A 26219-nucleotide genomic window follows, 5' to 3' on the forward strand; every position below is an offset into this window, starting at 1 on the left:
AGCTAGGGGCCTCCAAAATCGGACTGGATATCTGGAATCCTGGTGGAATCTGCAGTCTGGGGCTGCTCAGTTATACCATGGGCAGATATAATATGGGCAGTTATACCATAGACAGTTATACCATGGGATTCAGGCTAGGGCAAAAACTTAGACAGGGTGGATGGACCAGGGACTCTTCCCCCTGTCCATGCCCGATTAGGAGAGCTCTCTGCTGGGAGGAGGGAGACTGCATCCCCCCCTGGAAGTGCTGCTGCGCACCTGGTGCTGCTGAGAGGTGCCATCGGGATACAGGGGATGAGTGGGCCTGGGAACCCATTGAGACTTGATTCATGGAATCCTGGGTCTACCGTCCCCCTGGCTGGGGGCTGCCCGGGCCTTCCCGTGCTGGTTCCCTGGGTGGAGGTCAGGGGCATCTGCCTATGAGGTCTGGGGGTCCTGGGAGGTCCCCTGGCCGAGCTAGGGGCCTCCAAATCGGACTTGATATCTGGAATCCTGGGGGAACCTGCAGTCAGGGGCACCTGGGAGCTCCCCTGGCCGAGCTATGGGCCTCCGAGGGCGGGCTGCTCAGTTATACCATGGGCAGTTATACCATGGAATTCAGACATGGCCAAAATCTTAGACATGGTGGATGGACCAGGGCACTCTTCCCCCTGGCCGTGCCCGAGGAGGAGAGCTCTCTCCTGGGAGGAGGGCGACTGCATCCCCCCCCTGGAAGTGCTGTTGCGCACCTGGTGGTGCTGAGAGGTGCCATCAGGATACAGGTGATGAGTGGGCTTGGGGAACCCACTGAGGCTTAATATCTGGTATCCTGGGGCTGACGTCCCCTGGCTGGGGGCTGCCCGGGCCTTCCCATGCTGGTTCCCTGGGGAGAGGTGAGAGGCATCTGCCTGTAAAGTCTGGGGGTCCTGGGAGGTCCCCTGGCCGAGCTATGGGCCTCCAAAGTCGGACTTGATATCTGGAATCCTGGGGCTGGCATCCCCTGGCTGGGGGCTGCCCGGGCCTTCCTGTGCTGGTTCCCTGGGTGGAGGTCAGGGGCATCTGCCTGCCAAGTCTGGGGGTCCTGGGAGGTCCCCTGGCCGAGCTATGGGCCTCCAAAGTCGGACTTGATATCTGGAATCCTGGGGCTGGCATCCCCTGGCTGGGGGCTGCCCGGGCCTTCCTGTGCTGGTTCCCTGGGTGGAGGTCAGGGGCATCTGCCTGCCAAGTCTGGGGGTCCTGGGAGGTCCCCTGGCCGAGCTATGGGCCTCCAAAGTCGGACTTGATATCTGGAATCCTGGGGCTGGCGTCCCCTGGCTGGGGGCTGCCCGGGCCTTCCTGTGCTGGTTCCCTGGGTGGAGGTCAGGGGCATCTGCCTGCCAAGTCTGGGGGTCCTGGGAGGTCCCCTGGCCGAGCTATGGGCCTCCAAAGTCGGACTCGATATCTGGAATCCTGGGGCTGGCGTCCCCTGGCTGGGGGCTGCCCGGGCCTTCCCGTGCTGGTTCCCTGGGTGGAGGTCAGGGGCATCTGCCTGCCAAGTCTGGGGGTCCTGGGAGGTCCCCTGGCCGAGCTATGGGCCTCCAATGTCGGACTTGATATCTGGAATCCTGGGGCTGGCGTCCCCTGGCTGGGGGCTGCCCGGGCCTTCCTGTGCTGGTTCCCTGGGTGGAGGTCAGGGGCATCTGCCTGCCAAGTCTGGGGGTCCTGGGAGGTCCCCTGGCCGAGCTATGGGCCTCCAAAGTCGGACTCGATATCTGGAATCCTGGGGCTGACGTCCCCTGGCTGGGGGCTGCCCGGGCCTTCCCGTGCTGGTTCCCTGGGGAGAGGTGAGAGGCATCTGCCTGTAAAGTCTGGGGGTCCTGGGAGGTCCCCTGGCCGAGCTATGGGCCTCCAAAGTCGGACTTGATATCTGGAATCCTGGGGCTGGCATCCCCTGGCTGGGGGCTGCCCGGGCCTTCCTGTGCTGGTTCCCTGGGTGGAGGTCAGGGGCATCTGCCTGCCAAGTCTGGGGGTCCTGGGAGGTCCCCTGGCCGAGCTATGGGCCTCCAAAGTCGGACTTGATATCTGGAATCCTGGGGCTGGCGTCCCCTGGCTGGGGGCTGCCCGGGCCTTCCTGTGCTGGTTCCCTGGGTGGAGGTCAGGGGCATCTGCCTGCCAAGTCTGGGGGTCCTGGGAGGTCCCCTGGCCGAGCTATGGGCCTCCAAAGTCGGACTCGATATCTGGAATCCTGGGGCTGGCGTCCCCTGGCTGGGGGCTGCCCGGGCCTTCCCGAGCTGGTTCCCTGGGTGGAGGTCAGGGGCATCTGCCTGCCAAGTCTGGGGGTCCTGGGAGGTCCCCTGGCCGAGCTATGGGCCTCCAATGTCGGACTTGATATCTGGAATCCTGGGGCTGGCGTCCCCTGGCTGGGGGCTGCCCGGGCCTTCCTGTGCTGGTTCCCTGGGTGGAGGTCAGGGGCATCTGCCTGCCAAGTCTGGGGGTCCTGGGAGGTCCCCTGGCCGAGCTATGGGCCTCCAAAGTCGGACTCGATATCTGGAATCCTGGGGCTGACGTCCCCTGGCTGGGGGCTGCCCGGGCCTTCCCGTGCTGGTTCCCTGGGGAGAGGTGAGAGGCATCTGCCTGTAAAGTCTGGGGGTCCTGGGAGGTCCCCTGGCCGAGCTATGGGCCTCCAAAGTCGGACTTGATATCTGGAATCCTGGGGCTGGCGTCCCCTGGCTGGGGGCTGCCCGGGCCTTCCTGTGCTGGTTCCCTGGGTGGAGGTCAGGGGCATCTGCCTGCCAAGTCTGGGGGTCCTGGGAGGTCCCCTGGCCGAGCTATGGGCCTCCAATGTCGGACTTGATATCTGGAATCCTGGGGCTGGCGTCCCCTGGCTGGGGGCTGCCCGGGCCTTCCCGTGCTGGTTCCCTGGGTGGAGGTCAGGGGCATCTGCCTGCCAAGTCTGGGGGTCCTGGGAGGTCCCCTGGCCGAGCTATGGGCCTCCAAAGTCGGACTCGATATCTGGAATCCTGGGGCTGACGTCCCCTGGCTGGGGGCTGCCCGGGCCTTCCCATGCTGGTTCCCTGGGGAGAGGTGAGAGGCATCTGCCTGTAAAGTCTGGGGGTCCTGGGAGGTCCCCTGGCCGAGCTATGGGCCTCCAAAGTCGGACTTGATATCTGGAATCCTGGGGCTGGCGTCCCCTGGCTGGGGGCTGCCCGGGCCTTCCTGTGCTGGTTCCCTGGGTGGAGGTCAGGGGCATCTGCCTGCCAAGTCTGGGGGTCCTGGGAGGTCCCCTGGCCGAGCTATGGGCCTCCAAAGTCGGACTCGATATCTGGAATCCTGGGGCTGACGTCCCCTGGCTGGGGGCTGCCCGGGCCTTCCCATGCTGGTTCCCTGGGGAGAGGTGAGAGGCATCTGCCTGTAAAGTCTGGGGGTCCTGGGAGGTCCCCTGGCCGAGCTATGGGCCTCCAAAGTCGGACTTGATATCTGGAATCCTGAGGCTGGCGTCCCCTGGCTGGGGGCTGCCCGGGCCTTCCTGTGCTGGTTCCCTGGGGAGAGGTGAGAGGCATCTGCCTGCCAAGTCTGGGGGTCCTGGGAGGTCCCCTGGCCGAGCTATGGGCCTCCAAAGTCGGACTTGATATCTGGAATCCTGGGGCTGGCGTCCCCTGGCTGGGGGCTGCCCGGGCCTTCCCGTGCTGGTTCCCTGGGTGGAGGTCAGGGGCATCTGCCTGCCAAGTCTGGGGGTCCTGGGAGGTCCCCTGGCCGAGCTAGGGGCCTCCAAAGTCGGACTCGATATCTGGAATCCTGGGGCTGGCGTCCCCTGGCTGGGGGCTGCCCGGGCCTTCCTGTGCTGGTTCCCTGGGGAGAGGTGAGAGGCATCTGCCTGCCAAGTCTGGGGCTCCTGGGAGCTCCCCTGGCCGAGCTATGGGCCTCCAAATTCGGGCTCGATATCTGGAATCCTGGGGCTAACGTCCCCTGGCTGGGGGCTGCCCCCCGTGCTGGTTCCCTGGGTGGAGGTCCCAGGCATCAGCCTGCCAAGCCTGGGGCTCCTCGGACCTACCCTGGCCGAGCTATGGGCCTCCAGGGGCGGGCTGCTCGGTTATACCATGGGCCAGTGCTACTGCTGAGGTTTACCATGGGCCAGCTCGACTGGCCAGCGGGGCTGAAGGTCCTTAATGCAGGGTGAGGAGGGCTTAAGTGTGGGTGCCCAGGACCGCCTGGTGCACTAGGCGTGGTGGACGGACCAGGGCGCCTCCAAAGTCGGGCTGCTCGGTTATACCATGGGCCAGTGCTACTGCTGAGGTTTACCATGGGCCAGCTCGACTGGCCAGCGGGGCTGAAGGTCCTTAATGCAGGGTGAGGAGGGCTTAAGTGTGGGTGCCCAGGACCGCCTGGTGCACTAGGCATGGTGGACGGACCAGGGCGCCTCCAAAGTCGGGCTGCTCGGTTATACCATGGGCCAGTGCTACTGCTGAGGTTTACCATGGGCCAGCTCGACTGGCCAGCGGGGCTGAAGGTCCTTAATGCACGGTGAGGAGGGCTTAAGAGTGGGTGCCCAGGACCGCCTGGTGCGCCAGGTTAGGGTTAGCTGCCCGGGACTTCCAGGGGAGCCTGCCCCAGCCCTAAGTGGAGCTCCCCCGCCCTGGGAGTAGGGTTAGCTGCCCGGGACTTCCAGGGGAGCCTGCCCCAGCCCTAAGTGGAGCTCCCCAGCCCTGGGAGTAGGGTTAGCTGCCCGGGACTTCCAGGGGAGCCTGCCCCAGCCCTAAGTGGAGCTCCCCAGCCCTGGGAGTAGGGTTAGCTGCCCGGGACTTCCAGGGGAGCCTGCCCCAGCCCTAAGTGGAGCTCCCCAGCCCTGGGAGTAGGGTTAGCTGCCCGGGACTTCCAGGGGAGCCTGCCCCAGCCCTAAGTGGAGCTCCCCCGCCCTGGGAGTAGGGTTAGCTGCCCGGGACTTCCAGGGGAGCCTGCCCCAGCCCTAAGTGGAGCTCCCCCGCCCTGGGAGTAGGGTTAGCTGCCCGGGACTTCCAGGGGAGCCTGCCCAAGCCCTAAGTGGAGCTCCCCAGCCCTGGGAGTAGGGTTAGCTGCCCGGGACTTCCAGGGGAGCCTGCCCCAGCCCTAAGTGGAGCTCCCCAGCCCTGGGAGTAGGGTTAGCTGCCCGGGACTTCCAGGGGAGCCTGCCCCAGCCCTAAGTGGAGCTCCCCAGCCCTGGGAGTAGGGTTAGCTGCCCGGGACTTCCAGGGGAGCCTGCCCCAGCCCTAAGTGGAGCTCCCCAGCCCTGGGAGTAGGGTTAGCTGCCCGGGACTTCCAGGGAAGCCTGCCCCAGCCCTAAGTGGAGCTCCCCCGCCCTGGGAGTAGGGTTAGCTGCCCGGGACTTCCAGGGGAGCCTGCCCCAGCCCTAAGTGGAGCTCCCCAGGCCTGGGAGTAGGGTTAGCTGCCCGGGACTTCCAGGGGAGCCTGCCCCAGCCCTAAGTGGAGCTCCCCAGCCCTGGGAGTAGGGTTAGCTGCCCGGGACTTCCAGGGGAGCCTGCCCCAGCCCTAAGTGGAGCTCCCCAGGCCTGGGAGTAGGGTTAGCTGCCCGGGACTTCCAGGGGAGCCTGCCCCAGCCCTAAGTGGAGCTCCCCAGCCCTGTGAGTAGGGTTAGCTGCCCGGGACTTCCAGGGAGGCTGCCCCAGCCCCGAGTGGAGCTCCCCCAGCCTGGGACTTCCAGGGGAGGCTGCCCCAGCCCTAAGTGGAGCTCCCCAGCCCTGGGAGTAGGGTTAGCTGCCCGGGACTTCCAGGGGAGGCTGCCCCAGCCCCGAGTGCTGCTCCCCCAGCCTGGGACTTCCAGGGGAGGCTGCCCCAGCCCCGAGTGGAGCTCCCCCAGCCTGGGACTTCCAGGGGAGGCTGCCCCAGCCCCAAGTGGAGCTCCCCCAGCCTGGGACTTCCAGGGGAGGCTGGCCCAGGGCTCCAGCGGTCTTCCCCAGCCCATCAGAGTCACTTTTGGGGCAATTTCCCAAAAAGTGGTCCCAGTCCAAAAACCAAGTCCCTGGGGCCTGGCCCAGGGCTCCAGGGGCCTTCCCCAGCCCATCAGGGTCACTTTCTGGGCAAGTTCCAAAAATCAAGTCTGGGTTCCAAAAATCAAGTCCCTGGGGCCTGGCCCAGGGCTCCAGGGGCCTTCCCCAGCCCATCAGAGTCACTTTCTGGGCAAGTTCCAAGAATCAAGTCTGGGTTCCAAAAATCAAGTCCCTGGGGCTCCAGGGGCCTTCCCCAGCCCATCAGAGTCACTTTTGGGGCAAGTTCCAAAAATCATGTCTGGGTTCCAAAAGTCAAGTCCCTGGGGCCTGGCCCAGGGCTCCAGGGGCCTTCCCCGGCCCATCAGAGTCACTTTCTGGGCAAATTCCAAAAATCGAGTCTGGATTCCAAGAATCGAGTCCCTGGGGAAAAAGGCAATTCTGGGTTCCAGAAGTCATGTCTCCTGTCCCAGCCTACCCCCTAGAGTCCAACAGACCCAGATCCTAGCCGATTATGCTAAGCTAGCCAAATTCCCAGGACTAGATTCTTGGATTCCAACTTGCCATTACGGATGAACGGTTGCAATCCGTTGTGACCGCTCACATCGGTTTGCGTCCAAATCTGCAGTCCCGTCAATGGGGAGCGTTCCACAAATCGAGTCCATTCGCCTAACCCTAACCCTAACCCTAACCCTAATTAGGCGGAGATAGGACAATAGACTCTTAAGGTGGAATTGGATTCCACAAATCGAGTCCGAAATTCCGAAAAGCCATTAAACGGTTTTCCTGTGGGCTGGGTCGCTTTTTGGGATTTTGCAGAGGGTTATTACAGATTTTATGACACCCTTGGAATTAATTTTGGACCTCCCCACGATTTTATACCGCGATAAACCCCCTTATCCCAAGTTCAGCTGCAGTACCGTTCCATGACACCAGGTGGCTATTTCCCAGACTTGATTTGTGGAATTGGCCCAAAATGGGGAAATTCCACTGCAGGGCCATGCAGACTGGTCTCCCCTGCCGCCCTGCAGGGTCTGTGGCCCAGACTCGACTTTTGGAATTGGGACTATGTTTTTGGAATTGATACCTGGGATCCTGGGGGGAATCTGCAGTCAGGGGCACCTGGGACCTCCCCTGGCCGAGCTATGGGCCTCCAAAGTCGGGCTGGGGCCTCGGACATGACCGCCCGTGCTGGTTCCCTGGGTGGAGGTCAGGGGCATCTGCCTGCCAAGCCTGGGGCTCCTGGGACCTCCCCTGGCCGAGCTATGGGCCTCCAAAGTCGGGCTCGGGCCTTGTGTATAACCGCCACCTGAGTGGAGCCCCACGGGGAATAACGGCCCCTGGCGGGGGGCTGCCCGGGCCTTCGGGTGCTGGTTCCCTGTGGAGAGGTCAGGGGCATCTGCCTGCCAAGTCTGGGGCTCCTGGGACCTCCCCTGGCCGAGATATGGGCCTCCAAAGTCGGGCTCGGGCCTTGTGTATAACCGCCACCTGAGTGGGGCCCCACGGGGAATAACGGCCCCTGGCGGGGTGCTGCCCGGGCCTTCGGGTGCTGGTTCCCTGGGGAGAGGTCCCAGGCATCTGCCTGCCAAGTCTGGGGCTCCTGGGACCTCCCCTGGCCGAGCTATGGGCCTCCAAGTTGGGGCTCGGGCCTTGTGTATAACCGCCACCTGTGTGGAGCCCCACGGGGAATAACGGCCCCTGGCGGGGGGCTGCCCGGGCCTTCGGGTGCTGGTTCCCTGGGGAGAGGTCCCAGGCATCAGCCTGCCGAGTCTGGGGCTCCTGGGACCTCCCCTGGCCGAGCTATGGGCCTCCATGGTCTGGCTGAGGCCTTGTATAAAACAGCCAACTGAGTGGGGCCCCACGGGGGATAGCGTCCCCTGGCTGGGGGCTTCCCGTGCTGGTTCCCTGGGTGGAGGTCAGGGGCATCTGCCTGCCAAGTCTGGGGGTCCTGGGACCTCCCCTGGCCGAGCTAGGGGCCTCCAAGTTGGGGCTTGGGCCTTGTGTATAACCACCACCTGAGTGGAGCCCCACGGGGAATAACGGCCCCTGGCTGGGGGCTGCCCGGGCCTTCCCGTGCTGGTTCCCTGGGGAGAGGTCCCAGGCATCAGCCTGCCAAGTCTGGGGCTCCTGGGACCTCCCCTGGCCGAGTTATGGGCCTCCATGGTCTGGCTCAGGCCTTGTATAAAACAGCCAACTGAGTGGGGCCCCACGGGGGATAGCGTCCCCTGGCTGGGGGCTTCCCATGCTGGTTCCCTGGGTGGAGGTCAGGGGCATCTGCCTGCCAAGTCTGGGGGTCCTGGGAGGTCCCCTGGCCGAGCTAGGGGCCTCCAAGTTGGGGCTTGGGCCTTGTGTATAACCACCACCTGAGTGGAGCCCCACGGGGAATAACGGCCCCTGGCTGGGGGCTGCCCGGGCCTTCCCGTGCTGGTTCCCTGGGGAGAGGTCCCAGGCATCAGCCTGCCAAGTCTGGGGCTCCTGGGACCTCCCCTGGCCGAGCTATGGGCCTCCATGGTCTGGCTGAGGCCTTGTATAAAACAGCCAACTGAGTGGGGCCCCACGGGGGATAGCGTCCCCTGGCTGGGGGCTTCCCATGCTGGTTCCCTGGGTGGAGGTCAGGGGCATCTGCCTGCCAAGTCTGGGGGTCCTGGGACCTCCCCTGGCCGAGCTAGGGGCCTCCAAGTTGGGGCTTGGGCCTTGTCTATAACCACCACCTGTGTGGAGCCCCACGGGGAATAACGGCCCCTGGCTGGGGGCTGCCCGGGCCTTCCCGTGCTGGTTCCCTGGGGAGGGGTCCCAGGCATCAGCCTGCCAAGCCTGGGGCTCCTGGGACCTCTCCTGGCCGAGCTATGGGCCTCCAAGTTGGGGCTTGGGCCTTGTGTATAACCACCACCTGTGTGGAGCCCCACGGGGAATAACGGCCCCTGGCTGGGGGCTGCCCGGGCCTTCCCGTGCTGGTTCCCTGGGTGGAGGTCAGGGGCATCTGCCTGCCAAGCCTGGGGCTCCTGGGACCTCCCCTGGCCGAGCTATGGGCCACCAAGTTGGGGCTTGGGCCTTGTGTATAACCACCACCTGAGTGGAGCCCCACGGGGAATAACGGCCCCTGGCTGGGGGCTGCCCGGGCCTTCCCGTGCTGGTTCCCTGGGTGGAGGTCCCAGGCATCAGCCTGCCAAGCCTGGGGCTCCTGGGACCTCCCCTGGCCGAGCTATGGGCCTCCAAGTTGGGGCTCGGGCCTTGTATCGAACCTCCGACTGAGTGGGGCCCCACGGGGGATAGCGTCCCCTGGCTGGGGGCTTCCCCTGCTGGTTCCCTGGGTGGAGGTCGGGGGCATCTGCCTGTAAAGTCTGGGGGTCCTGGGAGGTCCCCTGGCCGAGCTAGGGGCCTCCAAAATCGGACTGGATATCTGGAATCCTGGTGGAATCTGCAGTCTGGGGCTGCTCAGTTATACCATGGGCAGATATAATATGGGCAGTTATACCATAGACAGTTATACCATGGGATTCAGGCTAGGGCAAAAACTTAGACAGGGTGGATGGACCAGGGACTCTTCCCCCTGTCCATGCCCGATTAGGAGAGCTCTCTGCTGGGAGGAGGGAGACTGCATCCCCCCCTGGAAGTGCTGCTGCGCACCTGGTGCTGCTGAGAGGTGCCATCGGGATACAGGGGATGAGTGGGCCTGGGAACCCATTGAGACTTGATTCATGGAATCCTGGGTCTACCGTCCCCCTGGCTGGGGGCTGCCCGGGCCTTCCCGTGCTGGTTCCCTGGGTGGAGGTCAGGGGCATCTGCCTATGAGGTCTGGGGGTCCTGGGAGGTCCCCTGGCCGAGCTAGGGGCCTCCAAATCGGACTTGATATCTGGAATCCTGGGGGAACCTGCAGTCAGGGGCACCTGGGAGCTCCCCTGGCCGAGCTATGGGCCTCCGAGGGCGGGCTGCTCAGTTATACCATGGGCAGTTATACCATGGAATTCAGACATGGCCAAAATCTTAGACATGGTGGATGGACCAGGGCACTCTTCCCCCTGGCCGTGCCCGAGGAGGAGAGCTCTCTCCTGGGAGGAGGGCGACTGCATCCCCCCCCTGGAAGTGCTGTTGCGCACCTGGTGGTGCTGAGAGGTGCCATCAGGATACAGGTGATGAGTGGGCTTGGGGAACCCACTGAGGCTTAATATCTGGTATCCTGGGGCTGACGTCCCCTGGCTGGGGGCTGCCCGGGCCTTCCCATGCTGGTTCCCTGGGGAGAGGTGAGAGGCATCTGCCTGTAAAGTCTGGGGGTCCTGGGAGGTCCCCTGGCCGAGCTATGGGCCTCCAAAGTCGGACTTGATATCTGGAATCCTGGGGCTGGCATCCCCTGGCTGGGGGCTGCCCGGGCCTTCCTGTGCTGGTTCCCTGGGTGGAGGTCAGGGGCATCTGCCTGCCAAGTCTGGGGGTCCTGGGAGGTCCCCTGGCCGAGCTATGGGCCTCCAAAGTCGGACTTGATATCTGGAATCCTGGGGCTGGCATCCCCTGGCTGGGGGCTGCCCGGGCCTTCCTGTGCTGGTTCCCTGGGTGGAGGTCAGGGGCATCTGCCTGCCAAGTCTGGGGGTCCTGGGAGGTCCCCTGGCCGAGCTATGGGCCTCCAAAGTCGGACTTGATATCTGGAATCCTGGGGCTGGCGTCCCCTGGCTGGGGGCTGCCCGGGCCTTCCTGTGCTGGTTCCCTGGGTGGAGGTCAGGGGCATCTGCCTGCCAAGTCTGGGGGTCCTGGGAGGTCCCCTGGCCGAGCTATGGGCCTCCAAAGTCGGACTCGATATCTGGAATCCTGGGGCTGGCGTCCCCTGGCTGGGGGCTGCCCGGGCCTTCCCGTGCTGGTTCCCTGGGTGGAGGTCAGGGGCATCTGCCTGCCAAGTCTGGGGGTCCTGGGAGGTCCCCTGGCCGAGCTATGGGCCTCCAATGTCGGACTTGATATCTGGAATCCTGGGGCTGGCGTCCCCTGGCTGGGGGCTGCCCGGGCCTTCCTGTGCTGGTTCCCTGGGTGGAGGTCAGGGGCATCTGCCTGCCAAGTCTGGGGGTCCTGGGAGGTCCCCTGGCCGAGCTATGGCCCTCCAAAGTCGGACTCGATATCTGGAATCCTGGGGCTGACGTCCCCTGGCTGGGGGCTGCCCGGGCCTTCCCGTGCTGGTTCCCTGGGGAGAGGTGAGAGGCATCTGCCTGTAAAGTCTGGGGGTCCTGGGAGGTCCCCTGGCCGAGCTATGGGCCTCCAAAGTCGGACTTGATATCTGGAATCCTGGGGCTGGCGTCCCCTGGCTGGGGGCTGCCCGGGCCTTCCTGTGCTGGTTCCCTGGGTGGAGGTCAGGGGCATCTGCCTGCCAAGTCTGGGGGTCCTGGGAGGTCCCCTGGCCGAGCTATGGGCCTCCAAAGTCGGACTTGATATCTGGAATCCTGGGGCTGGCGTCCCCTGGCTGGGGGCTGCCCGGGCCTTCCTGTGCTGGTTCCCTGGGTGGAGGTCAGGGGCATCTGCCTGCCAAGTCTGGGGGTCCTGGGAGGTCCCCTGGCCGAGCTATGGGCCTCCAAAGTCGGACTCGATATCTGGAATCCTGGGGCTGGCGTCCCCTGGCTGGGGGCTGCCCGGGCCTTCCCATGCTGGTTCCCTGGGTGGAGGTCAGGGGCATCTGCCTGCCAAGTCTGGGGGTCCTGGGAGGTCCCCTGGCCGAGCTATGGGCCTCCAATGTCGGACTTGATATCTGGAATCCTGGGGCTGGCGTCCCCTGGCTGGGGGCTGCCCGGGCCTTCCTGTGCTGGTTCCCTGGGTGGAGGTCAGGGGCATCTGCCTGCCAAGTCTGGGGGTCCTGGGAGGTCCCCTGGCCGAGCTATGGGCCTCCAAAGTCGGACTCGATATCTGGAATCCTGGGGCTGACGTCCCCTGGCTGGGGGCTGCCCGGGCCTTCCCGTGCTGGTTCCCTGGGGAGAGGTGAGAGGCATCTGCCTGTAAAGTCTGGGGGTCCTGGGAGGTCCCCTGGCCGAGCTATGGGCCTCCAAAGTCGGACTTGATATCTGGAATCCTGGGGCTGGCGTCCCCTGGCTGGGGGCTGCCCGGGCCTTCCTGTGCTGGTTCCCTGGGTGGAGGTCAGGGGCATCTGCCTGCCAAGTCTGGGGGTCCTGGGAGGTCCCCTGGCCGAGCTATGGGCCTCCAATGTTGGACTTGATATCTGGAATCCTGGGGCTGGCGTCCCCTGGCTGGGGGCTGCCCGGGCCTTCCTGTGCTGGTTCCCTGGGTGGAGGTCAGGGGCATCTGCCTGCCAAGTCTGGGGGTCCTGGGAGGTCCCCTGGCCGAGCTATGGGCCTCCAAAGTCGGACTCGATATCTGGAATCCTGGGGCTGACGTCCCCTGGCTGGGGGCTGCCCGGGCCTTCCCGTGCTGGTTCCCTGGGGAGAGGTGAGAGGCATCTGCCTGTAAAGTCTGGGGGTCCTGGGAGGTCCCCTGGCCGAGCTATGGGCCTCCAAAGTCGGACTTGATATCTGGAATCCTGGGGCTGGCGTCCCCTGGCTGGGGGCTGCCCGGGCCTTCCTGTGCTGGTTCCCTGGGTGGAGGTCAGGGGCATCTGCCTGCCAAGTCTGGGGGTCCTGGGAGGTCCCCTGGCCGAGCTATGGGCCTCCAAAGTCGGACTCGATATCTGGAATCCTGGGGCTGGCGTCCCCTGGCTGGGGGCTGCCCGGGCCTTCCCGTGCTGGTTCCCTGGGTGGAGGTCAGGGGCATCTGCCTGCCAAGTCTGGGGGTCTTGGGAGGTCCCCTGGCCGAGCTATGGGCCTCCAAAGTCGGACTTGATATCTGGAATCCTGGGGCTGACGTCCCCTGGCTGGGGGCTGCCCGGGCCTTCCTGTGCTGGTTCCCTGGGTGGAGGTCAGGGGCATCTGCCTGCCAAGTCTGGGGGTCCTGGGAGGTCCCCTGGCCGAGCTATGGGCCTCCAAAGTCGGACTCGATATCTGGAATCCTGGGGCTGACGTCCCCTGGCTGGGGGCTGCCCGGGCCTTCCCGTGCTGGTTCCATGGGGAGAGGTGAGAGGAATCTGCCTGTAAAGTCTGGGGGTCCTGGGAGGTCCCCTGGCCGAGCTATGGGCCTCCAAAGTCGGACTTGATATCTGGAATCCTGGGGCTGGCGTCCCCTGGCTGGGGGCTGCCCGGGCCTTCCTGTGCTGGTTCCCTGGGTGGAGGTCAGGGGCATCTTCCTGCCAAGTCTGGGGGTCCTGGGAGGTCCCCTGGCCGAGCTATGGGCCTCCAAAGTCGGACTCGATATCTGGAATCCTGGGGCTGACGTCCCCTGGCTGGGGGCTGCCCGGGCCTTCCCGTGCTGATTCCATGGGGAGAGGTGAGAGGCATCTGCCTGTAAAGTCTGGGGCTCCTGGGAGCTCCCCTGGCCGAGCTATGGGCCTCCAAATTCGGGCTCGATATCTGGAATCCTGGGGCTAACGTCCCCTGGCTGGGGGCTGCCCCCCGTGCTGGTTCCCTGGGTGGAGGTCCCAGGCATCAGCCTGCCAAGCCTGGGGCTCCTCGGACCTACCCTGGCCGAGCTATGGGCCTCCAGGGGCGGGCTGCTCGGTTATACCATGGGCCAGTGCTACTGCTGAGGTTTACCATGGGCCAGCTCGACTGGCCAGCGGGGCTGAAGGTCCTTAATGCAGGGTGAGGAGGGCTTAAGTGTGGGTGCCCAGGACCGCCTGGTGCACTAGGCGTGGTGGACGGACCAGGGCGCCTCCAAAGTCGGGCTGCTCGGTTATACCATGGGCCAGTGCTACTGCTGAGGTTTACCATGGGCCAGCTCGACTGGCCAGCGGAGCTGAAGGACCTTAATGCAGGGTGAGGAGGGCTTAAGTGTGGGTGCCCAGGACCGCCTGGTGCACTAGGCGTGGTGGACGGACCAGGGCGCCTCCAAAGTCGGGCTGCTCGGTTATACCATGGGCCAGTGCTACTGCTGAGGTTTACCATGGGCCAGCTCGACTGGCCAGCGGGGCTGAAGGTCCTTAATGCACGGTGAGGAGGGCTTAAGAGTGGGTGCCCAGGACCGCCTGGTGCGCCAGGTTAGGGTTAGCTGCCCGGGACTTCCAGGGGAGCCTGCCCCAGCCCTAAGTGGAGCTCCCCCGCCCTGGGAGTAGGGTTAGCTGCCCGGGACTTCCAGGGGAGCCTGCCCCAGCCCTAAGTGGAGCTCCCCAGCCCTGGGAGTAGGGTTAGCTGCCCGGGACTTCCAGGGGAGCCTGCCCCAGCCCTAAGTGGAGCTCCCCAGCCCTGGGAGTAGGGTTAGCTGCCCAGGACTTCCAGGGGAGCCTGCCCCAGCCCTAAGTGGAGCTCCCCAGCCCTGGGAGTAGGGTTAGCTGCCCGGGACTTCCAGGGGAGCCTGCCCCAGCCCTAAGTGGAGCTCGCCCGCCCTGGGAGTAGGGTTAGCTGCCCGGGACTTCCAGGGGAGCCTGCCCCAGCCCTAAGTGGAGCTCCCCCGCCCTGGGAGTAGGGTTAGCTGCCCGGGACTTCCAGGGGAGCCTGCCCCAGCCCTAAGTGGAGCTCCCCAGCCCTGGGAGTAGGGTTAGCTGCCCGGGACTTCCAGGGGAGCCTGCCCCAGCCCTAAGTGGAGCTCCCCAGCCCTGGGAGTAGGGTTAGCTGCCCGGGACTTCCAGGGGAGCCTGCCCCAGCCCTAAGTGGAGCTCCCCAGCCCTGGGAGTAGGGTTAGCTGCCCGGGACTTCCAGGGGAGCCTGCCCCAGCCCTAAGTGGAGCTCCCCAGCCCTGGGAGTAGGGTTAGCTGCCCGGGACTTCCAGGGGAGCCTGCCCCAGCCCTAAGTGGAGCTCCCCCGCCCTGGGAGTAGGGTTAGCTGCCCGGGACTTCCAGGGGAGCCTGCCCCAGCCCTAAGTGGAGCTCCCCAGGCCTGGGAGTAGGGTTAGCTGCCCGGGACTTCCAGGGGAGCCTGCCCCAGCCCTAAGTGGAGCTCCCCAGCCCTGGGAGTAGGGTTAGCTGCCCGGGACTTCCAGGGGAGCCTGCCCCAGCCCTAAGTGGAGCTCCCCAGGCCTGGGAGTAGGGTTAGCTGCCCGGGACTTCCAGGGGAGCCTGCCCCAGCCCTAAGTGGAGCTCCCCAGCCCTGTGAGTAGGGTTAGCTGCCCGGGACTTCCAGGGAGGCTGCCCCAGCCCCGAGTGGAGCTCCCCCAGCCTGGGACTTCCAGGGAGGCTGCCCCAGCCCCGAGTGGAGCTCCCCCAGCCTGGGACTTCCAGGGGAGGCTGCCCCAGCCCCGAGTGGAGCTCCCCCAGCCTGGGACTTCCAGGGAGGCTGCCCCAGCCCCGAGTGGAGCTCCCCCAGCCTGGGACTTCCAGGGGAGGCTGCCCCAGCCCTAAGTGGAGCTCCCCAGCCCTGGGAGTAGGGTTAGCTGCCCGGGACTTCCAGGGGAGGCTGCCCCAGCCCCGAGTGCTGCTCCCCCAGCCTGGGACTTCCAGGGGAGGCTGCCCCAGCCCCGAGTGGAGCTCCCCCAGCCTGGGACTTCCAGGGGAGGCTGCCCCAGCCCCAAGTGGAGCTCCCCCAGCCTGGGACTTCCAGGGGAGGCTGGCCCAGGGCTCCAGCGGTCTTCCCCAGCCCATCAGAGTCACTTTTGGGGCAATTTCCCAAAAAGTGGTCCCAGTCCAAAAACCAAGTCCCTGGGGCCTGGCCCAGGGCTCCAGGGGCCTTCCCCAGCCCATCAGGGTCACTTTCTGGGCAAGTTCCAAAAATCAAGTCTGGGTTCCAAAAATCAAGTCCCTGGGGCCTGGCCCAGGGCTCCAGGGGCCTTCCCCAGCCCATCAGAGTCACTTTCTGGGCAAGTTCCAAGAATCAAGTCTGGGTTCCAAAAATCAAGTCCCTGGGGCTCCAGGGGCCTTCCCCAGCCCATCAGAGTCACTTTTGGGGCAAGTTCCAAAAATCAAGTCTGGGTTCCAAAAGTCAAGTCCCTGGGGCCTGGCCCAGGGCTCCAGGGGCCTTCCCCGGCCCATCAGAGTCACTTTCTGGGCAAATTCCAAAAATCGAGTCTGGATTCCAAGAATCGAGTCCCTGGGGAAAAAGGCAATTCTGGGTTCCAGAAGTCATGTCTCCTGTCCCAGCCTACCCCCTAGAGTCCAACAGACCCAGATCCTAGCCGATTATGCTAAGCTAGCCAAATTCCCAGGACTAGATTCTTGGATTCCAACTTGCCATTACGGATGAACGGTTGCAATCCGTTGTGACCGCTCACATCGGTTTGCGTCCAAATCTGCAGTCCCGTCAATGGGGAGCGTTCCACAAATCGAGTCCATTCGCCTAACCCTAACCCTAACCCTAACCCTAATTAGGCGGAGATAGGACAATAGACTCTTAAGGTGGAATTGGATTCCACAAATCGAGTCCGAAATTCCGAAAAGCCATTAAACGGTTTTCCTGTGGGCTGGGTCGCTTTTTGGGATTTTGCAGAGGGTTATTACAGATTTTATGACACCCTTGGAATTAATTTTGGACCTCCCCACGATTTTATACCGCGATAAACCCCCTTATCCCAAGTTCAGCTGCAGTACCGTTCCATGACACCAGGTGGCTATTTCCCAGACTTGATTTGTGGAATTGGCCCAAAATGGGGAAATTCCACTGCAGGGCCATGCAGACTGGTCTCCCCTGCCGCCCTGCAGGGTCTGTGGCCCAGACTCGACTTTTGGAATTGGGACTATGTTTTTGGAATTGATACCTGGGATCCTGGGGGGAATCTGCAGTCAGGGGCACCTGGGACCTCCCCTGGCCGAGCTATGGGCCTCCAAAGTCGGGCTGGGGCCTCGGACATGACCGCCCGTGCTGGTTCCCTGGGTGGAGGTCAGGGGCATCTGCCTGCCAAGCCTGGGGCTCCTGGGACCTCCCCTGGCCGAGCTATGGGCCTCCAAAGTCGGGCTCGGGCCTTGTGTATAACCGCCACCTGAGTGGAGCCCCACGGGGAATAACGGCCCCTGGCGGGGGGCTGCCCGGGCCTTCGGGTGCTGGTTCCCTGGGGAGAGGTCAGGGGCATCTGCCTGCCAAGTCTGGGGCTCCTGGGACCTCCCCTGGCCGAGATATGGGCCTCCAAAGTCGGGCTCGGGCCTTGTGTATAACCGCCACCTGAGTGGAGCCCCACGGGGAATAACGGCCCCTGTCGGGGGGCTGACCGGGCCTTCGGGTGCTGGTTCCCTGGGGAGAGGTCCCAGGCATCTGCCTGCCAAGTCTGGGGCTCCTGGGACCTCCCCTGGCCGAGATATGGGCCTCCAAAGTCGGGCTCGGGCCTTGTGTATAACCGCCACCTGAGTGGGGCCCCACGGGGAATAACGGCCCCTGGCGGGGTGCTGCCCGGGCCTTCGGGTGCTGGTTCCCTGGGGAGAGGTCCCAGGCATCTGCCTGCCAAGTCTGGGGCTCCTGGGACCTCCCCTGGCCGAGCTATGGGCCTCCAAGTTGGGGCTCGGGCCTTGTGTATAACCGCCACCTGTGTGGAGCCCCACGGGGAATAACGGCCCCTGGCGGGGGGCTGCCCGGGCCTTCGGGTGCTGGTTCCCTGGGGAGAGGTCCCAGGCATCAGCCTGCCGAGTCTGGGGCTCCTGGGACCTCCCCTGGCCGAGCTATGGGCCTCCATGGTCTGGCTGAGGCCTTGTATAAAACAGCCAACTGAGTGGGGCCCCACGGGGGATAGCGTCCCCTGGCTGGGGGCTTCCCGTGCTGGTTCCCTGGGTGGAGGTCAGGGGCATCTGCCTGCCAAGTCTGGGGGTCCTGGGACCTCCCCTGGCCGAGCTAGGGGCCTCCAAGTTGGGGCTTGGGCCTTGTGTATAACCACCACCTGAGTGGAGCCCCACGGGGAATAACGGCCCCTGGCTGGGGGCTGCCCGGGCCTTCCCGTGCTGGTTCCCTGGGGAGAGGTCCCAGGCATCAGCCTGCCAAGTCTGGGGCTCCTGGGACCTCCCCTGGCCGAGTTATGGGCCTCCATGGTCTGGCTCAGGCCTTGTATAAAACAGCCAACTGAGTGGGGCCCCACGGGGGATAGCGTCCCCTGGCTGGGGGCTTCCCATGCTGGTTCCCTGGGTGGAGGTCAGGGGCATCTGCCTGCCAAGTCTGGGGGTCCTGGGAGGTCCCCTGGCCGAGCTAGGGGCCTCCAAGTTGGGGCTTGGGCCTTGTGTATAACCACCACCTGAGTGGAGCCCCACGGGGAATAACGGCCCCTGGCTGGGGGCTGCCCGGGCCTTCCCGTGCTGGTTCCCTGGGGAGAGGTCCCAGGCATCAGCCTGCCAAGTCTGGGGCTCCTGGGACCTCCCCTGGCCGAGCTATGGGCCTCCATGGTCTGGCTGAGGCCTTGTATAAAACAGCCAACTGAGTGGGGCCCCACGGGGGATAGCGTCCCCTGGCTGGGGGCTTCCCATGCTGGTTCCCTGGGTGGAGGTCAGGGGCATCTGCCTGCCAAGTCTGGGGGTCCTGGGACCTCCCCTGGCCGAGCTAGGGGCCTCCAAGTTGGGGCTTGGGCCTTGTCTATAACCACCACCTGTGTGGAGCCCCACGGGGAATAACGGCCCCTGGCTGGGGGCTGCCCGGGCCTTCCCGTGCTGGTTCCCTGGGGAGGGGTCCCAGGCATCAGCCTGCCAAGCCTGGGGCTCCTGGGACCTCTCCTGGCCGAGCTATGGGCCTCCAAGTTGGGGCTTGGGCCTTGTGTATAACCACCACCTGTGTGGAGCCCCACGGGGAATAACGGCCCCTGGCTGGGGGCTGCCCGGGCCTTCCCGTGCTGGTTCCCTGGGTGGAGGTCAGGGGCATCTGCCTGCCAAGCCTGGGGCTCCTGGGACCTCCCCTGGCCGAGCTATGGGCCACCAAGTTGGGGCTTGGGCCTTGTGTATAACCACCACCTGAGTGGAGCCCCACGGGGAATAACGGCCCCTGGCTGGGGGCTGCCCGGGCCTTCCCGTGCTGGTTCCCTGGGTGGAGGTCCCAGGCATCAGCCTGCAAAGCCTGGGGCTCCTGGGACCTCCCCTGGCCGAGCTATGGGCCTCCAAGTTGGGGCTCGGGCCTTGTATCGAACCTCCGACTGAGTGGGGCCCCACGGGGGATAGCGTCCCCTGGCTGGGGGCTTCCCCTGCTGGTTCCCTGGGTGGAGGTCGGGGGCATCTGCCTGTAAAGTCTGGGGGTCCTGGGAGGTCCCCTGGCCGAGCTAGGGGCCTCCAAAATCGGACTGGATATCTGGAATCCTGGTGGAATCTGCAGTCTGGGGCTGCTCAGTTATACCATGGGCAGATATAATATGGGCAGTTATACCATAGACAGTTATACCATGGGATTCAGGCTAGGGCAAAAACTTAGACAGGGTGGATGGACCAGGGACTCTTCCCCCTGTCCATGCCCGATTAGGAGAGCTCTCTGCTGGGAGGAGGGAGACTGCATCCCCCCCTGGAAGTGCTGCTGCGCACCTGGTGCTGCTGAGAGGTGCCATCGGGATACAGGGGATGAGTGGGCCTGGGAACCCATTGAGACTTGATTCATGGAATCCTGGGTCTACCGTCCCCCTGGCTGGGGGCTGCCCGGGCCTTCCCGTGCTGGTTCCCTGGGTGGAGGTCAGGAGCATCTGCCTATGAGGTCTGGGGGTCCTGGGAGGTCCCCTGGCCGAGCTAGGGGCCTCCAAATCGGACTTGATATCTGGAATCCTGGGGGAACCTGCAGTCAGGGGCACCTGGGAGCTCCCCTGGCCGAGCTATGGGCCTCCGAGGGCGGGCTGCTCAGTTATACCATGGGCAGTTATACCATGGAATTCAGACATGGCCAAAATCTTAGACATGGTGGATGGACCAGGGCACTCTTCCCCCTGGCCGTGCCCGAGGAGGAGAGCTCTCTCCTGGGAGGAGGGCGACTGCATCCCCCCCCTGGAAGTGCTGTTGCGCACCTGGTGGTGCTGAGAGGTGCCATCAGGATACAGGTGATGAGTGGGCTTGGGGAACCCACTGAGGCTTAATATCTGGTATCCTGGGGCTGACGTCCCCTGGCTGGGGGCTGCCCGGGCCTTCCCATGCTGGTTCCCTGGGGAGAGGTGAGAGGCATCTGCCTGTAAAGTCTGGGGGTCCTGGGAGGTCCCCTGGCCGAGCTATGGGCCTCCAAAGTCGGACTTGATATCTGGAATCCTGGGGCTGGCATCCCCTGGCTGGGGGCTGCCCGGGCCTTCCTGTGCTGGTTCCCTGGGTGGAGGTCAGGGGCATCTGCCTGCCAAGTCTGGGGGTCCTGGGAGGTCCCCTGGCCGAGCTATGGGCCTCCAAAGTCGGACTTGATATCTGGAATCCTGGGGCTGGCATCCCCTGGCTGGGGGCTGCCCGGGCCTTCCTGTGCTGGTTCCCTGGGTGGAGGTCAGGGGCATCTGCCTGCCAAGTCTGGGGGTCCTGGGAGATCCCCTGGCCGAGCTATGGGCCTCCAAAGTCGGACTCGATATCTGGAATCCTGGGGCTGGCGTCCCCTGGCTGGGGGCTGCCCGGGCCTTCCTGTGCTGGTTCCCTGGGTGGAGGTCAGGGGCATCTGCCTGCCAAGTCTGGGGGTCCTGGGAGGTCCCCTGGCCGAGCTATGGGCCTCCAAAGTCGGACTCGATATCTGGAATCCTGGGGCTGGCGTCCCCTGGCTGGGGGCTGCCCGGGCCTTCCCGTGCTGGTTCCCTGGGTGGAGGTCAGGGGCATCTGCCTGCCAAGTCTGGGGGTCCTGGGAGGTCCCCTGGCCGAGCTATGGGCCTCCAATGTCGGACTTGATATCTGGAATCCTGGGGCTGGCGTCCCCTGGCTGGGGGCTGCCCGGGCCTTCCCGTGCTGGTTCCCTGGGTGGAGGTCAGGGGCATCTGCCTGCCAAGTCTGGGGGTCCTGGGAGGTCCCCTGGCCGAGCTATGGGCCTCCAAAGTCGGACTCGATATCTGGAATCCTGGGGCTGACGTCCCCTGGCTGGGGGCTGCCCGGGCCTTCCCGTGCTGGTTCCCTGGGGAGAGGTGAGAGGCATCTGCCTGTAAAGTCTGGGGGTCCTGGGAGGTCCCCTGGCCGAGCTATGGGCCTCCAAAGTCGGACTTGATATCTGGAATCCTGGGGCTGGCATCCCCTGGCTGGGGGCTGCCCGGGCCTTCCTGTGCTGGTTCCCTGGGTGGAGGTCAGGGGCATCTGCCTGCCAAGTCTGGGGGTCCTGGGAGGTCCCCTGGCCGAGCTATGGGCCTCCAAAGTCGGACTCGATATCTGGAATCCTGGGGCTGGCGTCCCCTGGCTGGGGGCTGCACGGGCCTTCCTGTGCTGGTTCCCTGGGTGGAGGTCAGGGGCATCTGCCTGCCAAGTCTGGGGGTCCTGGGAGGTCCCCTGGCCGAGCTATGGGCCTCCAAAGTCGGACTCGATATCTGGAATCCTGGGGCTGGCGTCCCCTGGCTGGGGGCTGCCCGGGCCTTCCCGAGCTGGTTCCCTGGGTGGAGGTCAGGGGCATCTGCCTGCCAAGTCTGGGGGTCCTGGGAGGTCCCCTGGCCGAGCTATGGGCCTCCAATGTCGGACTTGATATCTGGAATCCTGGGGCTGGCGTCCCCTGGCTGGGGGCTGCCCGGGCCTTCCTGTGCTGGTTCCCTGGGTGGAGGTCAGGGGCATCTGCCTGCCAAGTCTGGGGGTCCTGGGAGGTCCCCTGGCCGAGCTATGGGCCTCCAAAGTCGGACTCGATATCTGGAATCCTGGGGCTGACGTCCCCTGGCTGGGGGCTGCCCGGGCCTTCCCGTGCTGGTTCCCTGGGGAGAGGTGAGAGGCATCTGCCTGTAAAGTCTGGGGGTCCTGGGAGGTCCCCTGGCCGAGCTATGGGCCTCCAAAGTCGGACTCGATATCTGGAATCCTGGGGCTGACGTCCCCTGGCTGGGGGCTGCCCGGGCCTTCCCGTGCTGATTCCATGGGGAGAGGTGAGAGGCATCTGCCTGTAAAGTCTGGGGCTCCTGGGAGCTCCCCTGGCCGAGCTATGGGCCTCCAAATTCGGGCTCGATATCTGGAATCCTGGGGCTAACGTCCCCTGGCTGGGGGCTGCCCCCCGTGCTGGTTCCCTGGGTGGAGGTCCCAGGCATCAGCCTGCCAAGCCTGGGGCTCCTCGGACCTACCCTGGCCGAGCTATGGGCCTCCAGGGGCGGGCTGCTCGGTTATACCATGGGCCAGTGCTACTGCTGAGGTTTACCATGGGCCAGCTCGACTGGCCAGCGGGGCTGAAGGTCCTTAATGCAGGGTGAGGAGGGCTTAAGTGTGGGTGCCCAGGACCGCCTGGTGCACTAGGCGTGGTGGACGGACCAGGGCGCCTCCAAAGTCGGGCTGCTCGGTTATACCATGGGCCAGTGCTACTGCTGAGGTTTACCATGGGCCAGCTCGACTGGCCAGCGGAGCTGAAGGACCTTAATGCAGGGTGAGGAGGGCTTAAGTGTGGGTGCCCAGGACCGCCTGGTGCACTAGGCGTGGTGGACGGACCAGGGCGCCTCCAAAGTCGGGCTGCTCGGTTATACCATGGGCCAGTGCTACTGCTGAGGTTTACCATGGGCCAGCTCGACTGGCCAGCGGGGCTGAAGGTCCTTAATGCACGGTGAGGAGGGCTTAAGAGTGGGTGCCCAGGACCGCCTGGTGCGCCAGGTTAGGGTTAGCTGCCCGGGACTTCCAGGGGAGCCTGCCCCAGCCCTAAGTGGAGCTCCCCCGCCCTGGGAGTAGGGTTAGCTGCCCGGGACTTCCAGGGGAGCCTGCCCCAGCCCTAAGTGGAGCTCCCCAGCCCTGGGAGTAGGGTTAGCTGCCCGGGACTTCCAGGGGAGCCTGCCCCAGCCCTAAGTGGAGCTCCCCAGCCCTGGGAGTAGGGTTAGCTGCCCAGGACTTCCAGGGGAGCCTGCCCCAGCCCTAAGTGGAGCTCCCCAGCCCTGGGAGTAGGGTTAGCTGCCCGGGACTTCCAGGGGAGCCTGCCCCAGCCCTAAGTGGAGCTCGCCCGCCCTGGGAGTAGGGTTAGCTGCCCGGGACTTCCAGGGGAGCCTGCCCCAGCCCTAAGTGGAGCTCCCCCGCCCTGGGAGTAGGGTTAGCTGCCCGGGACTTCCAGGGGAGCCTGCCCCAGCCCTAAGTGGAGCTCCCCAGCCCTGGGAGTAGGGTTAGCTGCCCGGGACTTCCAGGGGAGCCTGCCCCAGCCCTAAGTGGAGCTCCCCAGCCCTGGGAGTAGGGTTAGCTGCCCGGGACTTCCAGGGGAGCCTGCCCCAGCCCTAAGTGGAGCTCCCCAGCCCTGGGAGTAGGGTTAGCTGCCCGGGACTTCCAGGGGAGCCTGCCCCAGCCCTAAGTGGAGCTCCCCAGCCCTGGGAGTAGGGTTAGCTGCCCGGGACTTCCAGGGGAGCCTGCCCCAGCCCTAAGTGGAGCTCCCCCGCCCTGGGAGTAGGGTTAGCTGCCCGGGACTTCCAGGGGAGCCTGCCCCAGCCCTAAGTGGAGCTCCCCAGGCCTGGGAGTAGGGTTAGCTGCCCGGGACTTCCAGGGGAGCCTGCCCCAGCCCTAAGTGGAGCTCCCCAGCCCTGGGAGTAGGGTTAGCTGCCCGGGACTTCCAGGGGAGCCTGCCCCAGCCCTAAGTGGAGCTCCCCAGGCCTGGGAGTAGGGTTAGCTGCCCGGGACTTCCAGGGGAGCCTGCCCCAGCCCTAAGTGGAGCTCCCCAGCCCTGTGAGTAGGGTTAGCTGCCCGGGACTTCCAGGGAGGCTGCCCCAGCCCCGAGTGGAGCTCCCCCAGCCTGGGACTTCCAGGGAGGCTGCCCCAGCCCCGAGTGGAGCTCCCCCAGCCTGGGACTTCCAGGGGAGGCTGCCCCAGCCCCGAGTGGAGCTCCCCCAGCCTGGGACTTCCAGGGAGGCTGCCCCAGCCCCGAGTGGAGCTCCCCCAGCCTGGGACTTCCAGGGGAGGCTGCCCCAGCCCTAAGTGGAGCTCCCCAGCCCTGGGAGTAGGGTTAGCTGCCCGGGACTTCCAGGGGAGGCTGCCCCAGCCCCGAGTGCTGCTCCCCCAGCCTGGGACTTCCAGGGGAGGCTGCCCCAGCCCCGAGTGGAGCTCCCCCAGCCTGGGACTTCCAGGGGAGGCTGCCCCAGCCCCAAGTGGAGCTCCCCCAGCCTGGGACTTCCAGGGGAGGCTGGCCCAGGGCTCCAGCGGTCTTCCCCAGCCCATCAGAGTCACTTTTGGGGCAATTTCCCAAAAAGTGGTCCCAGTCCAAAAACCAAGTCCCTGGGGCCTGGCCCAGGGCTCCAGGGGCCTTCCCCAGCCCATCAGGGTCACTTTCTGGGCAAGTTCCAAAAATCAAGTCTGGGTTCCAAAAATCAAGTCCCTGGGGCCTGGCCCAGGGCTCCAGGGGCCTTCCCCAGCCCATCAGAGTCACTTTCTGGGCAAGTTCCAAGAATCAAGTCTGGGTTCCAAAAATCAAGTCCCTGGGGCTCCAGGGGCCTTCCCCAGCCCATCAGAGTCACTTTTGGGGCAAGTTCCAAAAATCAAGTCTGGGTTCCAAAAGTCAAGTCCCTGGGGCCTGGCCCAGGGCTCCAGGGGCCTTCCCCGGCCCATCAGAGTCACTTTCTGGGCAAATTCCAAAAATCGAGTCTGGATTCCAAGAATCGAGTCCCTGGGGAAAAAGGCAATTCTGGGTTCCAGAAGTCATGTCTCCTGTCCCAGCCTACCCCCTAGAGTCCAACAGACCCAGATCCTAGCCGATTATGCTAAGCTAGCCAAATTCCCAGGACTAGATTCTTGGATTCCAACTTGCCATTACGGATGAACGGTTGCAATCCGTTGTGACCGCTCACATCGGTTTGCGTCCAAATCTGCAGTCCCGTCAATGGGGAGCGTTCCACAAATCGAGTCCATTCGCCTAACCCTAACCCTAACCCTAACCCTAATTAGGCGGAGATAGGACAATAGACTCTTAAGGTGGAATTGGATTCCACAAATCGAGTCCGAAATTCCGAAAAGCCATTAAACGGTTTTCCTGTGGGCTGGGTCGCTTTTTGGGATTTTGCAGAGGGTTATTACAGATTTTATGACACCCTTGGAATTAATTTTGGACCTCCCCACGATTTTATACCGCGATAAACCCCCTTATCCCAAGTTCAGCTGCAGTACCGTTCCATGACACCAGGTGGCTATTTCCCAGACTTGATTTGTGGAATTGGCCCAAAATGGGGAAATTCCACTGCAGGGCCATGCAGACTGGTCTCCCCTGCCGCCCTGCAGGGTCTGTGGCCCAGACTCGACTTTTGGAATTGGGACTATGTTTTTGGAATTGATACCTGGGATCCTGGGGGGAATCTGCAGTCAGGGGCACCTGGGACCTCCCCTGGCCGAGCTATGGGCCTCCAAAGTCGGGCTGGGGCCTCGGACATGACCGCCCGTGCTGGTTCCCTGGGTGGAGGTCAGGGGCATCTGCCTGCCAAGCCTGGGGCTCCTGGGACCTCCCCTGGCCGAGCTATGGGCCTCCAAAGTCGGGCTCGGGCCTTGTGTATAACCGCCACCTGAGTGGAGCCCCACGGGGAATAACGGCCCCTGGCGGGGGGCTGCCCGGGCCTTCGGGTGCTGGTTCCCTGGGGAGAGGTCAGGGGCATCTGCCTGCCAAGTCTGGGGCTCCTGGGACCTCCCCTGGCCGAGATATGGGCCTCCAAAGTCGGGCTCGGGCCTTGTGTATAACCGCCACCTGAGTGGAGCCCCACGGGGAATAACGGCCCCTGTCGGGGGGCTGACCGGGCCTTCGGGTGCTGGTTCCCTGGGGAGAGGTCCCAGGCATCTGCCTGCCAAGTCTGGGGCTCCTGGGACCTCCCCTGGCCGAGATATGGGCCTCCAAAGTCGGGCTCGGGCCTTGTGTATAACCGCCACCTGAGTGGGGCCCCACGGGGAATAACGGCCCCTGGCGGGGTGCTGCCCGGGCCTTCGGGTGCTGGTTCCCTGGGGAGAGGTCCCAGGCATCTGCCTGCCAAGTCTGGGGCTCCTGGGACCTCCCCTGGCCGAGCTATGGGCCTCCAAGTTGGGGCTCGGGCCTTGTGTATAACCGCCACCTGTGTGGAGCCCCACGGGGAATAACGGCCCCTGGCGGGGGGCTGCCCGGGCCTTCGGGTGCTGGTTCCCTGGGGAGAGGTCCCAGGCATCAGCCTGCCGAGTCTGGGGCTCCTGGGACCTCCCCTGGCCGAGCTATGGGCCTCCATGGTCTGGCTGAGGCCTTGTATAAAACAGCCAACTGAGTGGGGCCCCACGGGGGATAGCGTCCCCTGGCTGGGGGCTTCCCGTGCTGGTTCCCTGGGTGGAGGTCAGGGGCATCTGCCTGCCAAGTCTGGGGGTCC

This window comes from Neoarius graeffei, chromosome 24, assembly GCF_027579695.1.
Source record: "Neoarius graeffei isolate fNeoGra1 chromosome 24, fNeoGra1.pri, whole genome shotgun sequence".
In the NCBI taxonomy this organism is placed as follows: domain Eukaryota; kingdom Metazoa; phylum Chordata; class Actinopteri; order Siluriformes; family Ariidae; genus Neoarius; species Neoarius graeffei.